The 16,321-nt window shown below is 39.0% G+C and overlaps 1 protein-coding gene across 11 annotated transcripts in view; it reads right to left on the reverse strand.

Annotated features, from left to right (window-relative positions):
• TENM3 (teneurin transmembrane protein 3) overlaps positions 1-16,321 on the reverse strand; it is a 614,727-nt gene that overhangs the window by 215,678 nt on the left and 382,728 nt on the right. The gene's annotated exons all lie outside the window — the stretch shown is intronic.

Consider the following 16,321-nt stretch of genomic DNA (forward strand, 5'->3'; position numbering starts at 1 on the left):
CTGTAACTTGGGTATAATAGAAACAAAAGATGAACCAGAGTGGCAACATTTTACACTCTTCTACCACCTGGATCAAGATGGCCCTTTCGGATGTTTCGGTAGATGGAACCAACAGAATCCCAGATATAACCAATGCCTACCTCCAGTCCCTACCATGCCCAGCATCATGACAGGCAGTAATAGTGTTTGCTGTAACACAAATGGGGCAGCAACAACAGAGGGAAGACTTTAGACAAGGCTTGTGATAAGTGTGTGCTCGTAGGACAACAGCGGTCACAAACAGAGTCATGAACAGAGAAACTGACAGCTCTCAATGGGCACAGAGTGAAGAGAAGATCAAAACCACATTTTGCTCACTGGATTCCTTAGTGAGTGTTACTCTAACAAATGACCACAGACCGGGTGGCTCAAATAATACACATCTAAGCCTTACATTTCTGGAGGCCCCAAGTCTGAGGTCAAGGTTACCTTCGGGTAGATGAGCACCTTCTCACAATCCTCATTTAACAGAGTTCTCACATCTCCTCTTACAAGGGCATTAATCACATCATGAGGGACCCACCTCAGTGACCTCACATATAACCCTAATTATCCCCTAAAGGCTCCATCTCTATTGAGGATTAGTGCTTCAAACAGAACCACACTTTCACCATACTTTAGCACTTTTAAAGACTAGGCAGTGGATAGCAAATCTTGAACTGACCATGCCTATCTGAACAGTTTCTGTGACCTGGTAGAATGAAGGCTTGATAGGGCTAGCATTGCAGTGCAGCAGGCAGAGCTGCGGCATGAGACACCACCAGCCCAGATGGGCACGGCTTCCAGTTCTAGCTGCACCACTCTTGATCTGGCTTCCCAATAATGCACCTGGGAGAGCAGAGGAGGATGGCCCCTGTCACCCATATGGGAGACACACCAGACTCCCATCTGGATTAAACTTGGCTGTTGTGGCCACTTGGGGAATGATTCAGCAGATGGAAGATTCTCTGTCTCTTTCTAACTCTTTCAAATAAACCTTTAAAAGAACGGAGGTACAAAATAAAAACATAAATTAGAACAATAAGTATTGAGGCTTCTTTAATATACACATTCACAAAGTTTTCTAAAATGTCATGATTTTTATATTTACTTTAGCAAATTGCTTTGCTCTCTATTTCACTGTGAATTGTTTTACATGCATATGATATACATATATATGTAAATATGTATATATACATATGACATAGTATATCATACATATATTTTTAAATTGGGAAGGCAGATATACAGAGAGGAGAGACAGAGAGGAAGATCTTCCACCTGCTGGTTCACTTCCCAAGTGGCCACAATGGCTGGAGCTGTGCTGATCCGAACCCAGGAGCCAGGAACTCTTCTTGGCCTCCCACGTGGGTGCAGGACCCCAAGGCTTTGGGCCATCCTTGACTACTTTCCCAGGCCAGCAGGGAGCTGGATGGGAAGCAGGGTTGCCGGCATTAGAACCGGCGCCCATATGAGATCCCAGTGTGTACAAGGTGAGGACTTTAGCAACTGGGCTACGTGTCAGACGGTCATACATGCTTTCAAAAGTTCATTCTTCATAACAACTAAATAGTAGTACATGGCATGAATGCTCAATCAATGAGAATTTAGGTTATTCCTAATGTCTAGCTTATATTCTACATTTTTAATGACTTGGAAACACTGCTTTTTAAAAATTTTTTATTTTTGATGATTTTTACATAATTGGTTAGGGTGATAAGGGTCAAGGGCTACAGAAGGTACATGAGGTCACCATTTTTCACATGCTTTTTATCCTTCCCGGATCTAGGGGAAGGAGGAATATAAGGAGAGAAGCCACACCCAGCCTCCCAAGCACCTCTATACCCTGGGTCCAGCCTCCCGACACCAACCCAGGGTCCCTGATGTGGGGCATACTCTGAGGGTCCTGCTCAAGAGGTTTCAATAGTTCAACAGTTCTGAATTACTGCCGATCTCATCACTCTAAGCACGATGAAATCTCTCCAGAATCTACTGGTCGACACAGTCCACCTTAGAGTCTCCATTTGCCCAGATATTCACTGCCAACACTTGGCTGGGTAGTTGATTAATTTGCTCTGTCCTCCATCTTCAGGTGTAGTACCAGGTGTTCTCTGCAGACTTCAATGTACTGCCATATCCTCTATGTGTACCTGCATATGCTGGTCACTGCTCTAAGCCACTGAGGATGCCCAGCTCTGACATATGCGCTCCACGATCATACCATGGAACCTGCAATTCTCCCTATGGTTGGGGTTCTGAGTCTAGAGATTCAGTTGGGAGAATCCCCAAACAAACTTCATTTGAGGTGATCCCAGACTGGACTCTTTTGTGTGCATGCCAATACACGGTCCGGCACAGTCTGTCACCCCAACCAGCTTATGCACACACTGATGGTTGCAATTGCTGGGTCAGTTCTGTCTCCAGCCCTGTCTCCTACGCAAACCAGTGGGTGTTACAGCCCAGACCAATTCTGCCCACTGCACACTCGGCCTTCACATATGCCAGAGGGAGTGGTCGCCTATCAGAGCAACTTGCAGTAACTCCCACCAGGCCCACCCCCAACACTGCTTCTATAGGATACACTGTGAAAGAATGCTGAATTATAGCTTATCTACGTAAATTTGATACACAGTTTCTCAGTAAAACATTCTGATGTTTATCATAAATATGTATTTAATACAAAATCTCAGAAATATAGAGGTATAGAAAAACAAAGTTGGAATGATAAAAACAAATCATTCATAATCCATACTCCAATAGGCAGTTTGGGTTCTTCTCTGCAAATACGGTCACACCTCAGCTTACATTTATTTTGCTATTGTTTTATTTTGCTATTCTGCATGTATTATCTGGCCATGAGAATTCTCCCTGTATCATTGTATCCTTGGAAATATTTTTTAAACTACAGAGAGCTATAAATGTGAGTTAATTTTGAAAAACAACACTTTCATTTAGTGTTAACTACATACCATAAAATTCATAATTTTGAAATTTTAGTTTACAAATTCAATAACTTAATTGTACAAAGATGTAGAAGCATCATGCAGTCTTGTCTTAATTTTATTAGTATTATTTTGAGTCTTATCTTCAACCTTTCAACTGTTACAATTTTTCAAATCTCTTTGTTCCTTAAATTTGCCCACAATTTTGTTTTAACATTTGTGGACAGTGAGAACAAAGGCCAGAAGTTACAAACAGAAGTGTCCCTCAAATTCACCCATTTTTTTTTTACACAGAGCCTGATTTTTTCAAATGATCAGTAAAAAATGGATATTCACTCTACCATACCACCTGTACATATAACAGCAATCAGATTTGATGACAAACAGACTCCTTTGAAACATTGTGTTGTTCATTTGCTCTTCCTCTGTTTGCTAAACTTTTTTTTTTTCTAGCATTTCTTCTTCCTTTATCTTTCATTCAAAGCATGAGTTCATTCCTGGTGCTGTACTGCCTTGTTCCCCTTGTGGTCCCATTAGAACACACACACACACACACACACGCAAAATGCTAGCCCTTGGGAATTGGAGAAGCAGCATGAAGCAGATGTGATACTTGTCAGTTTTATTCCTGCTGCTCCTGGGAAGGAAGTCCTTTGTTCAAGAACAGAGCAGGCCTGACCACCCACTGATGGCATTAACCAGTAGGAGAGAACAAGTGAAACTGTGTCTTTGCTTCCCTTGAAAATCTCTTCTCCCTAGCAGAGTGACTGCATTAGCCTCACTCTGGTGCTTCCGCAGGCATTGCTGGGAAATCGCTGTCTGCAGGAGTAGCAAAGGTGGAACTGAACTCTAGGGAATCACCAAAGTTTTGAGATATTAAATGGTTGAATAATCTCTGGGATGGAATCCATTCTCAATGTATTGTTAAAGAAGAAATTTGAGAAAAAATGTGATAAATGTTATTCAATCTGTCTCTTATATTGTTCAATTTTTATAGCTTAATCAGCATAAGATTGTGTGTATCTGCACGTTTGCATGTGTTTGTAAAAAAAAATTACCTTTACAACTTTAATTCAAATAACTTACTCTCTTGCACTGCAGTGTTGAGGTTGCTCAAGAGGATGTGTATGTGTTATGTAATGCATTGTGAGAATGGCTGCTCTTGATGGAATATATAAGGGTGTTTTCAAAAAAGATCATAAAAATGTACATTATGAAGAAACTATGCAAATTTAAAATTCTGTACCAAAGTAAATTTTTCTTATCTTTTAATTCCACTTTTTGCATAAAGTTCAAGTCTCCCATGGGTCTCCAATTTTCAGTTTCTCAAATTAAATTTCAATGACTGTATGAACTTTCATTATGAATGAAATAATGCTTACAATGACTAACGGGTAGAAAAACTTCATAAGAAGAATACAGAAAACCTGGAACATTAAAAAATATAAAACCTTGAAATTTATTATAAGGTACTTGCATGAAGTACACATTTTTCTTTCAAATGCAGGCTATCATACTGCCAATTTTCTGCATTTTCTTTGTTAGAAAGTAATCTTAAAAGGCAGGTAAACATGTTCAGAAGAATAAAAGTTTGAATTCTAAATAGAGTGAAAGATCTTTTGATATGATTTTATTATAAATTAACAAAAGTAGAATGACCTGAATAGGGACTAATGAACAAGAAGCCCTTCATTTTCATAGGAACAAGGAGAATTATTCCTTTCAGGGCTCTAGGAAAATCTTTGCATTATACCACCACTGAAAATTTAAGTAATTTTCTCCTGTGCCTTGCATTATTCCTGGGATTAACTAATATATACAAATAAAAAAGTCCTTTGAAGATGTAAGTTAATGTAAGTACTATGAAATTGTTTCCCTGAGCTGACACTACAAGGTTGATTTTCAGGAAGCAATAGTTAAGTACAAAGAAGAAAGAAATAAAAGGGAAAGACAAATGAAAGAAAGAAAACAAAATAGAAAAATACGACAATGATATTCAAAAATAGTCTCACTGGTATGGGAACTCTGTGGGCACAGCTGACAGACACTTTGGAGAATTATGGTGCCAACTGAATTGCACCCAACTCCAAACCTCAATGACTACGACTCTTTCATGTGATAATTTTGGATATGATACTCTCCTCCACTGAAGCTATCAATTTCATCCTCTTTAGAATTATAACATCTCAAATAAAGAAACATTGGGCTTTAGAGTTTCTCTGGAAGAGGCATAAAAACTGATTTATATCTAATGACAAAGCAGGACAAGAGGGCTGAGCACTGTTGCTACAAAAATACTGAGCTACTGTTTACAGTAGGAGAAATACTTTCATGTGTGCCAGTTTGTATTACATTATACTATGATTAAAACAGTTGTCTTTTTTGGGGGTTGTTTCCCTGATGAGATTAAAGCCAGCTTTCTTTCCCGAAGAGCAGCTACAGGGGCGTTTCCCTGCATTTACATCCCCAATCTACTTCCTCTTACTCAGTTGATGTACAGTGTCTTTTAGGCAACAACATCTTTCAGCTTTGCTGTTTTTATCACCTTCATCTAGAGTGCCTGCTGGCAAATCAGCAGCATGTCAGAAATGGGTGAGGAACATGGAGATATACAAGTGTGAATTTCATGAAGCCTGATGCTCCTACCATGCCATATATTTTTGGCCACTAAAACACTATCAGTACTTAGTGTCAACACCCCATGGTGTGCATCTCATCCCAGTAGCAATTACAGCTAGAGTCCAGCTGTAAAAACCTGATGGAGATGCTGTGCAGACTCAAAGAACCAAAAGCACAATTCATTAGGAGCGCTTCACTTGTTTTCTGAAGTGTTTTCGCTATAGGCATGTACTGACAGGGCAGGGTCATTCCCATTCTTTTCTCTTCTACACTGCATTGAGGGCAGCTACTGAAAAGTAACCCAGAAACTCAAGATTACCTCAGATGCCATTTAAACCCTTTCTTAATACATTAAAGGGAAATCAGATGGTTGTGAGAGATGAAAGCACAAGAAGGGACCTGGCCAAGCCTACTTAGCCTCTCTGCACGATCTCTCCTTCTGATGCTCTGAAGCAACGGAATCAGTCAGATCCAGCCAGAAGCAGAAACTAGGATCGCAACAGGCAGCTTAGACACAATGATGGTCACATGGATTTACTTTGAAAGAAGGAAGTCTGACGGGTCCCGACATCTTGTGAAAAGTGTTTCTGGTGTGCATCAGGACTTTTGCACCCAAGCACACCTCGAGGGATGTCATCAGTTCAGCAGTGATTCTGATTCTCAGCCGAGGGCTGGGGTGACAGCACAGCCGCTGGAGGTCGCTGGGGAGAACAGAAGTGGGTGCAGTGGTAGGGAGGCTGCACCTGTCTGTCCTGGGGTACTGATTAGAATCTATGGGGTGCAGAAAAAAAAGACAACGTGGTTTGAACTCTAGTTTCAGTCCTTTTTTGTCCTAAGGCTTCTCTCCGAGCATCACTGCAGATTAAACAGAGCAGGAGCCAGATTCATCAATAAGGAAGCCTAAGAACACATGCATTATTAAGGGCTTGATCAGGGTGCTCTGTGAATGATGGCTCATTTGTAATTTTCTGTAAGACCCTAGTCCTTTTTAAAAATAACCAAGTCTTTCAGAGTATTAAGAACTAGACCCTAGCTTAGGTAACAAAGTGTGACAAACTCAGTTGCAGAAATTCAAATCCTTTATAATGTACTTATGGGCAAGGATGACTTAAATGTAACTCAAGGTACTTTGTTCATACAACCAAGTGATCAGAACCAGCATAAAAAAAATAGAGTTTCAGTTAATAAATGTGATTATTTTGTAAAGTGTTGAAAACATAAGTCGGATTGATTTACAAAGAATTGTTAAATACAATTGAGCAAACAGAAAAGTCAGTTCATTTTATATTTTACATGAGATTGAATCATTCTATTTAAAGATTCTCCAAAGCACTCCCCATCCCCGTCAAAGGAACTAACAACAAAAACGGATGTACAACCCAGGATAATCCTGTAGGAAGGAGATAACGTCTAGTAATCACGTGTACTAACTTGCCTTAGCCCATATTAGATGCTGAATTTAAAAACTGGCTGGTGGAGCCCAGCACGATAGTGCAGTGGTTAAGGTACTCGCCTTGAAGGCGCCCCAGGATCCCATATGGGCACTGGTTCTAGTCCCGGCAGCTCCACGTCCCATCCAGCTCCCTGCTTGTGGCCTGAAATGCAGTCAAGGACGGCCCAGATCACTGGGACCCTGCACCTGTGTGGGAGACCTGGAAAGAAGTTGCTGGCTCCTGGCTTCAGATAGGCACAGTGCCAGACGTTGCGGCTGCTTGGGGAGTGAAGCATCGGACAAAGGATCTTCCTCTCTGTCTCTCCTCCTCTCTGTACATCTGCCTTTCCAATAAAAATAAATACGTGTTAAAAAAAAACAACTGGCTAGTGGAATGAGCGACTTTGATTCCCTAAGCAGGCCCGTGTTGGTATCTGAATGTTTGCACGTGTCTATAGTTGTGCTCCTATCTATTCTCTATACAATAAGATGAGTTTGGTGTAGCCAACACCTCATCCTACAGGAGTAGGACATTGTCATCTCAGTGTTTGCTGTAAGCTAATGCTATGAGTGTTTGCTGATGACACCCAAATCAAGCCAACCAAGTACTGGCTTCGATGGATGGGAAGGAGAAGACATGTACTAACTGGCAGACTTTAACCTTCAAGACTTGCCTAACTAAAACTTCTAAATTTACCACTCTCTGAAACAATTTGAAGTTTCAAGGGATTCTTCAGAAAAGACTTTTTTCAAATAGGATAATTCATGCTTATGAATTCTAATGACCAAACAATTTTACTAATTGCTTTGTGGTATTCTGGTTTGCATAGTTGAGTTTGTAATGTAATAAACTATGCCTGAATGGTCTGTTTACTCCACTGCAAGTTACAAGGAAAACACTTTTTCCTTAAAGGACTTGTCTCTTTGAAATGCACAAGGTGGCAAAAAGCCAAGGGAAGCTGGTGCTTAAGCAACCAAGACTGAGCAGTGCCTGTGTGCATTTCAATCTCAGCCAACCGAAGTAAATGTTATTGGAGCTTTTGTGCTGTAAAATTGCTGCTTTCATGCCCACTGCATCTGACAATAGGAATCCTTGGTCTACTAGGAAAGAGTGAGGCTGTTGTGCCTTCCAGCCAGATTTCTACATTCTTAAGAAAAGGGAGGGATGTAGGGTAAAACTGTTACTGCTCATAACGGTCTACAGACAATGAGACTCAAACTGGTGGTGCATCTGGACAGAGAAAGAGTCTAAGCCAAAAAAAAAGTCTAATCTATTTTTTCCCAAACAGCACTAGGATCTAGGAAGTTATTTTACCCAAATAACTGCAAGGTAAGTGTAAAATAGAAAAAAATTCTAGAGAGTAATGGAATGATGACATAAGTTACTAAATTTTCAAAAAATTACAGACATATACTTTGCAAATCACAAAATCAAGATTAAATCAATGCACTATTGAATTCTTGGAAGTAATAATCTAAAATCCAGATAATGCACGTGATACCAATTTCTCTAGAGAGATTGAACTTTACTTCAAATACTGGTTTGCTTGTATGACTGTTTAGTTATACTAATAAGTTATGTAAGTTCTGACTAGGAACTAAGTAAAAAATTTCACTTCTAAGTCTTTCATTTTAAATGTATTTTTATCCCCAAGCAATATGAATGAGATTTTTCTTTAAATATGCTGAAAGTAATTTTTAAAGCATTCATTGCTTTTTTTTCCTAGAACTCTAACATAATATTTACCACATAAGCATAATATTTCAAGAAAGACTTAAATAGCATTACAGTTGGTGTAAAAGTCCGTATTTCTTGGTTAAAATAACAAAGTTTATAATAGGTTATCAACAGTTACAACTTATTATTAAATTTACCCTGATATCAGAAAAAGCTGTACTGAACAATACAGAATGATTCGGAACCTCTTGTCTCAGTTAGTTATAGACTAATTTTATTAGAATGGTTTGCTATATTAATTATGCCCTTACTTTCCTTTTACCACACATTTCCAATACATTCACATGTGCCCATTATAGTGAATCAGGTAAGTAACCACATTTACTTTATACTGGGGCATTGTTACTGCATGCTTTGCTCAAGGCATAGAAACAGACCACAATAGTCTCACCTCTTTATTCCTTCTTTTCCTTAACTTCTCAAGCTGTTCACTGTTATGGATTTTGACAGAAGGAAGAAAAAGAGCAATGCAAATCATGCAAAAACAAAACAAAGAAGCTTAAAAGAAAAACCTAGGAAACGGAAGTAGAAAATTAAAACTGCAAAAGAACAAATTAAGCTCACTCTTATACTCAAGAGGTGGGCTTTTCTTCATATTTTTTCTGATTTTTTTTTCTTTCTGCATTTGACCTGCCAATGAATAATGCCAATGAATAATCTTGGGTACCTTACACAACCTCTCCCAGCTACATATTCTTCATCTGTTTAACCAGGTTAATGACACCAAATCCTCAGGGCTTTGAACATTAAATATGTATTTACAAATATACAGAAACACACACAAACAGCCCAGCATGCAGGCTTGCTCACAGTAGGCATATGATAAATGTTATTTTCATTTCACTCTTTCTGGTACATTTACACCATCAACATGTAAGCAAAGTCACGCAAGCTAAATATAAACACACATATACGGATATTAAAGCACACAGCTTATATTTCTAAAACCACCTTTATAATAACTCCTTTGGAAGAATAGAGAGCTATGAACCATGGTCATCCCCTTGAACATTTAAATGGTATATTAAGAATTATACTGACACCTATCAACAAGGCTTTTGACTTCTATTCTTTATTATACATTTCTTTTTTGGGAACTGCAAATTTAAGTGTGTCTCAAATAAGCATGAAGGAGTAGCAAGCATGGCCCAGATTTAGTTTCAACTAAACAGTATGTAGAAGCTGCCTGGGGCCACATTTCTGAATTCTTACCTAGCCAATACTTCAAGGTATGCAGGTTGCTTTCTCACACGCTGAGCAGTTCTCTAGTTCACAATAAAGTCAACTAGGCCTTCCCAATCCTGTATGACACATTCTGTATCATGGTACTACAAGCTTGGTGGCAGCATTTCTGTGCTGGGTCAGCCCATCTGGGTGGCAGCCACCCTCCAGAAGGAATTTCTGTCAGGCCAAATCTCTGGATTTGTGAACCATTCAAAATCTTAGACAAAGTCCTACAGTTAATGAGAATGGTAGGGAGAATATTTTCATTTAAGGACAAGAAGCCCACATGCAGATGGAATAGAAGTAGTCCTGTCTGTACTAGTAAGACAAAAATATAGGTAGGAAACCATAATTCTTGGAAAAATACGAATTGCAAGGATACTACAATTCAACTAATTGTTGAGTCATACTAAAGACCTGGATTTCAGCAGGCAAGGAACAGATGGGGAAGAAGACAGTTGTTATCTCCTGGCAAGAACTTGGACACTGAAATCATCTAATTGTGTGTTTTTTACGTATTAGTGAAACAGCAGCAACAGCACGCTGGCATTGCATCTCACACATGAAAACACAAATAGATGAGTCAAAGTTCTGAAATAGAGACATTTTTTATGACCAGCCAAATCATAAGAAAACCTTCATTATATTTAAAATGTTTCTCACTCTGCCAAAGAATGAGAAGATGAAGAAATTTTTTTTTTAACTTTAGTGATACTCATAGAAGTCTAATTTTTTTGTTGTTGTTGTTAGAGAGTACAGATGTACATAAGTTAGTGCCTGAGATTGTAAGATAGTAAGGTTTTGGTGAGGACAGCAGTGGAGGCTCCTTCCCAAGCATACTACTGAATACTGAATTTCGGGACCTGTACAGTAACAGTGTGCACAGGAAGTTGTTAGTTTGGTGAACAGGCAAGATTGGGTTCCAGGGCTTTTTTTTGGGGGGGGGGGTTGAGGAAATGTGGCATTTTACAGTAAAGGGTTCAGAAATCAGAGATTTTGCAATGAGTTGAATCACAAAGCACATGGATTCCAACTCTCCATTGTCTTTGAAGGTTCACACCCTAACCCGAGTTAGAAGCCAGGAAAAGTGCTTGGGAAGCTAACAGCAAGCATGCCTTTCAAGTCTAAATGAGGCAGCATTAACTTGCAGCAGACATCTTCTCTAGTTATCTGCAGCTGAGCAAAGGAAGAAGGCCTGCTCAAACAAACTTTAATAACATTTAGAAAGGTGAAAATCTTGCTCTTGGGTTTAAATAGAGTAAGTGAATGTTTTTTTGACATAATTTATTAAGATCACTAGAGCGCAGGAAGCTATACTGAAACAGGGCTGCCCTTTGTGGTTTCCTTTTTCTTTTGCTAAGTGTCATGCATATAGAAGAACAAACAGATCTGCTCACTCTCCAGTCAACCTCTCTAATCTTCTGAAGAAGTTTAGACAGCACTGAACATTCAGTCAAGAAAAAGTTGAGGAAGGAAATAACTTTCATAAAACAATTTAAAAATATCCTTGAAAGATATGATGAGTATTTTAACAGAACTCGTATGAAAATAATTTGTACGATCTTACCTATGTATCTGATTTTTCAGTTTAGTGCACATTTTTTCTTTCCAATTTTTGGCCAACACTAGGACCAGATGGCCGTCATCTATTGAATCTTCAAAAACGATTGCTATATTTCCCTTTAGCTTTCTCTCTTCTTTCCACTAAATAATTCAGTTCTTCCTGAGGTGTTCTTAGTTCTCTTTTTTCCACATGAGTCTCATTTTCTAAACCTTTAATTAGCTTGGTGGCTCTCAGAACACTCTTCAAGGTTCAGAATGGTGCACCAAGCTTGAATTCAGATAAAGGTCCAAGCAATGCCAAATACAACAATTTAACTATCATTAGCTAGTCTTGAGAGATCCTTGAGGGGAAGAGCCAAGTCGTGTACATTTCTGCAGTATCTGAAACATAAGCAGGTGTTCAATAAATGATGAATTAATGGGTCACAATCATTGGAACTCCACATGTCATCTACCACTGGGAAGCAAATCAAGAGTTATTTTTTTGTGTTGTTATTTTTAAGTGATGGTGTGGGAAAGGAAAAAAGCTAACACTGGAAAAATACTGCCAAGGTTTAAGCTGATGAACAGCTTTGTCATTCCCAAATGTCATATATCATTTAACTTTAAATACAGCAAAAGATGCAATCTTAAAATATTACTGCATGATTATCAAATGTTACTCCACTGTGTTAATGAACACAGGGTCACAGTAAGTAAAGAAAAGAAACAATGATTGGACCCGGCACGGGAGCCTAGTGGGTAAAGTCCTCACCTTGCATGCACCAGGATCCCATATGATCCAATATGGGTGCTGGTGTCCCACCTGCTCCACTTTAATCCAGCTCCCTGCTTATGGCCTGGGAAAGCAGTTGAGGACAACCTAAAATCTTGGGACCCTATACCTGGCACAGCAGATCTGGAAGAAGCTCCTGGCTCCAATTCAGCTCTGCCCTTTGTGGCTACTTGCGGGGTGAAAGGAAGATCTTCCCCTTGGTCTCTCCTTCTCTGTCTAAATCTGCCTTTTCAATAAAAATAAATTGCTGAGTCTCACTAAATTATATCTACCTTTAAAATTTTATCCTATATTATTCATTATCCTGCATGATTTACAATAGTCATTGCAACTTTAAGGGCAATTTATAGCCACCACAGGTCAAAATCTTTTTTTGTGTGTGTGAAAATTTCGTTTACTTGAGCTTATATTTGTTTATACAATTTATACAGCCATCCTGTGACCACTATTATGGTTTTAAAAAAATGATTATTAGAACAAATTGAACATTAAGTGTAGATTTTAAAAGTCAGAATCAGAATAGGCCAGCTGGAAAGTTGTGTGTAACAGAGTTCTGCACTTTGCAGGGGAAGAGAGGAACAATTTATACATACACACACACACACACACACACACACACACACACATATATATATATCTATAAAAAGATACTTAAGAGAAACTACTTAAGCCATCTCCCAATTGGCAGCCTCCCTGAAGCAGTGCCTAGCTACTCCAGTCTAAGTAGAAATGAACATCTTTCCTCCCCAGTTCTACCACCGCAGGACATGTTTTCTTTCAACAAACACTTACCCAGTGACTGCTGTGTTAAGCACTGCATTAAGTACTGGGGTTACAAAAATAGGCACCTTTTTATTTTAAACTCAAACAGTTCGCATTAAGAAAGGAAAAATTTATAGTAACAGAGAAACCCTTCATATTCCTGATGGAAGATGTATTCAACTTCTCTCTAGGGATAAAACCCAGAAAATCTGCAAGCAATAACTAAAAAATTGAAGAAACTTCAGAGGCTAACAAAAATTAAAATAGGTTTTCACAGAACAAAATCAAGAAGCAGCCCACCAACTGCTCAAGATGCTACCTCCAAAGAGAAAAGACAGAAACTTATTAGAGAGGAAAAGAGAATAAGGGAATAATGGCAGAAAAGATTCTGGGGACTTTGAGCCCCGTGTTCAGTCTTAGTAAACAGAAAAGCCACAGAGTACCAAATGAAATTATTCTGTGGATCCAGCCACAATAAATAGCTCCATAAATACAATTACTTCTCATTTATTTTATGAATCAAGATATACTTGAATTCTTAAATTCTATATTTAAGCTATCAACCCATTTACATATACACATATGTACATATGTCGACAATTGCTATATTAGGACCTACTATTTTCTGTTCGCATGCTGCATTTTTTAACCCCAGATTTTCCAATAATTTTAATTAAATTTTTTTCCTGTAAAATAACATGTTGCAGTTGAGTGGGATTTTTGGCAGACCTGTAGCTATTTCCACTAGATTCCAATACATAATTACAATGCCAAAGAAAGAGTCCCATTTTGATTTTCTGTCACATACTAATTGCAATCCCTAAAGGAAATCAGAATTGCTTACTTTGCCTAGATACATTTCTCTGTATTCAAATTTATCTCAATTAAAAGGCAAAAAAAAAAAAAAAAAAGCCAATTTCTAATCAGTCTGCAATGCTTCCTCTCCAGGAAACTCTTTCATGTGTCCTTAACACCCTTCTGTTTTTAGCCACACTTGACAGATTAAAATATCCCATGTTCCTTTGTACTATCTGAAAGATTAATATTTCTAAAGACAAATGCATTATATTTTAAAATATTTCTGAAAAGATCTCCAAAGTGAAGAGAATTACACAAAGAAAATACTTTAAATGCAAGGCTCCTCAGCATAAACTGCTGAGTGCTGGGAGAGTGACTCAACAACAGGCAGGGACCTCTGCGGTTCTCCGGGGTTCTCCGATGCTGACAGGCCTAACATTTGCTTTCCCATTCAGTGCGAGAACTCACCCAACACACATTCCTAATCCGCACAGCACTATAAGTCAAGCACTTAAGAGTTGTGAAATCCCCCAAGATGAACTGGAGAACAACACAAACGCCAGCCCCCTCCTTACCCAGAAGGATTTTATGCTCTTACAGACATCATCTCAGAATGGTAACTACGACATCCCTCTTTTACTGGAAAGGAACTAAAATTTGAAAAAAAAATTTAAGATTTTTAAGATTCTATTTGAGAGGCAGGGTGACAGAGAGGGAGAGAGAGAGATGGAGAAAGGGATCACCCCCAGTGGCTACAGCTGGGCCAGGCTGATGCTAAGAGATCCAAGTTGGACTTTCACGTGGATGACAGGAAATGAGGGACTTGGGCTGTCATCTGTTGCCACTCAGGCACACTAAAAGGAAGTTGGTGGAAAAGTACAGGGTAGATTCCAATAGAGGCTTCCAAATTAGGATATGGGCCATCCAGAAAGCGGCTTAGCCTGTGTCACAATAAACAACTCAAAATATCATTTTCCAATTCACAAGTGCATTTTTTTTAAAGCTTTTTAAGTTTTCATTTGAAAAGTAGATTTTATAGAGCAAGAAGGAATGACAGAGACAGGTCAGCAAATGGCCACAACGGGCAGAGTTGAGTCAACCTGAAGCGAGGAATCAGGAGCTTCCTCCAGGTCTCCCATGTGAGTGCTGAGGCCCAAGGACTTGAGCCTACCCTACCTCCCTCCCAGGCGACAAGCAGGGAATTGGGTCAGAAGTGCAGCTGCAAGGACAATAAACAGTACCCACATGGGTTGAGGGCATCACTGAGCAGGCCCCCATCAATTTATCTTTGATGTGAACCTATTTTGGCCTATAATGAATGTATTGGAGTGAACCTCCAGCAGCATTCTCCTGTGTGTGCATGCATGTGTGAGCTCTTCTTGATACACATACACACCAGGATCAAATTTTCCAGTTCTGGGAAAAAGAAAAAAAATTGAATTATCTCTGGATACACTGGAATTATAACGGGGACAGAGTTTGAAACATTTCATCTTTCCTTATGTACTCTACTGCTCATTTGATATTACTGTTGGGTGGAAAACACAATTAAGATAAAAAACACTATCATTACTGTTTCCCAAATGATAATCCTTTGGAAAACAACAATAAGCAATCATGAAAATAAGAAGCTAGTAGGGTGCAAGGTTGAGGTGAGAAGGGAAAACAGAGTGAAAATCAGGTAAGAATTATGAAGAATTATGACATAGTACATTAACTACCACTTGTGGTGACATTACATATTGGAGTGCCACTCTGCTTCTGATCTGGCTTCTACTAATGTACCTGGGAAGGCAAGAAGTGGTGGTCCAAGTGCCTGGGCCCCTGCCACATGGAGTGAATCAGCTATTGGCTTTAACCTGTCCTGCCCCAGCTGTTAGGTAGCAAGCTAGCAGATGGAAAGTCTGTCTCTGTCTCGCATTTTGTCTTTCTCATTCTGCCTTCCAAGTACTAAAAGGATAAATATTTCTCAAAGGAATTAGGACTGTAGACAGTGCCATTGTTACCTTCTTAAAACATGGTAGTGACTGCTGTGATCAGAATTCTTTGGACTCAGTAGCAAATATTTCCATTAATATTAGCCATCTTTGGAGACCATCCAAATCAGCTGATTAAGCAGTGAATGCCAGAATTAACAGGCAACCCTACACTGGGGTCGCAGGCAAGTCTCTATTTTCCAACAGAGTTCCTGAAGCATGGACAGTCTGCTTCTTATTTTCCACTCCAAAGTTTTAGCAATCTGTGTCAGACTTGTTAGAGTTTGTGATCTAAATACATATAGTCTTCAAGATCCTAACGCTTGCCATCTACTGTGCAACTATGGTGTTTCAGAGCATTATCAATACACTAATACACTAGGAAAGTCTAGGTTTGGACTGGAGGAATTCCTAATTATGACTCATGCTTGGTTTGTTTTTCTTTTCCAACCAAACATGGGTAGAAAAAGTATT

Source organism: Ochotona princeps, chromosome 11 (assembly GCF_030435755.1).
Source record: "Ochotona princeps isolate mOchPri1 chromosome 11, mOchPri1.hap1, whole genome shotgun sequence".
Classification (NCBI taxonomy): domain Eukaryota; kingdom Metazoa; phylum Chordata; class Mammalia; order Lagomorpha; family Ochotonidae; genus Ochotona; species Ochotona princeps.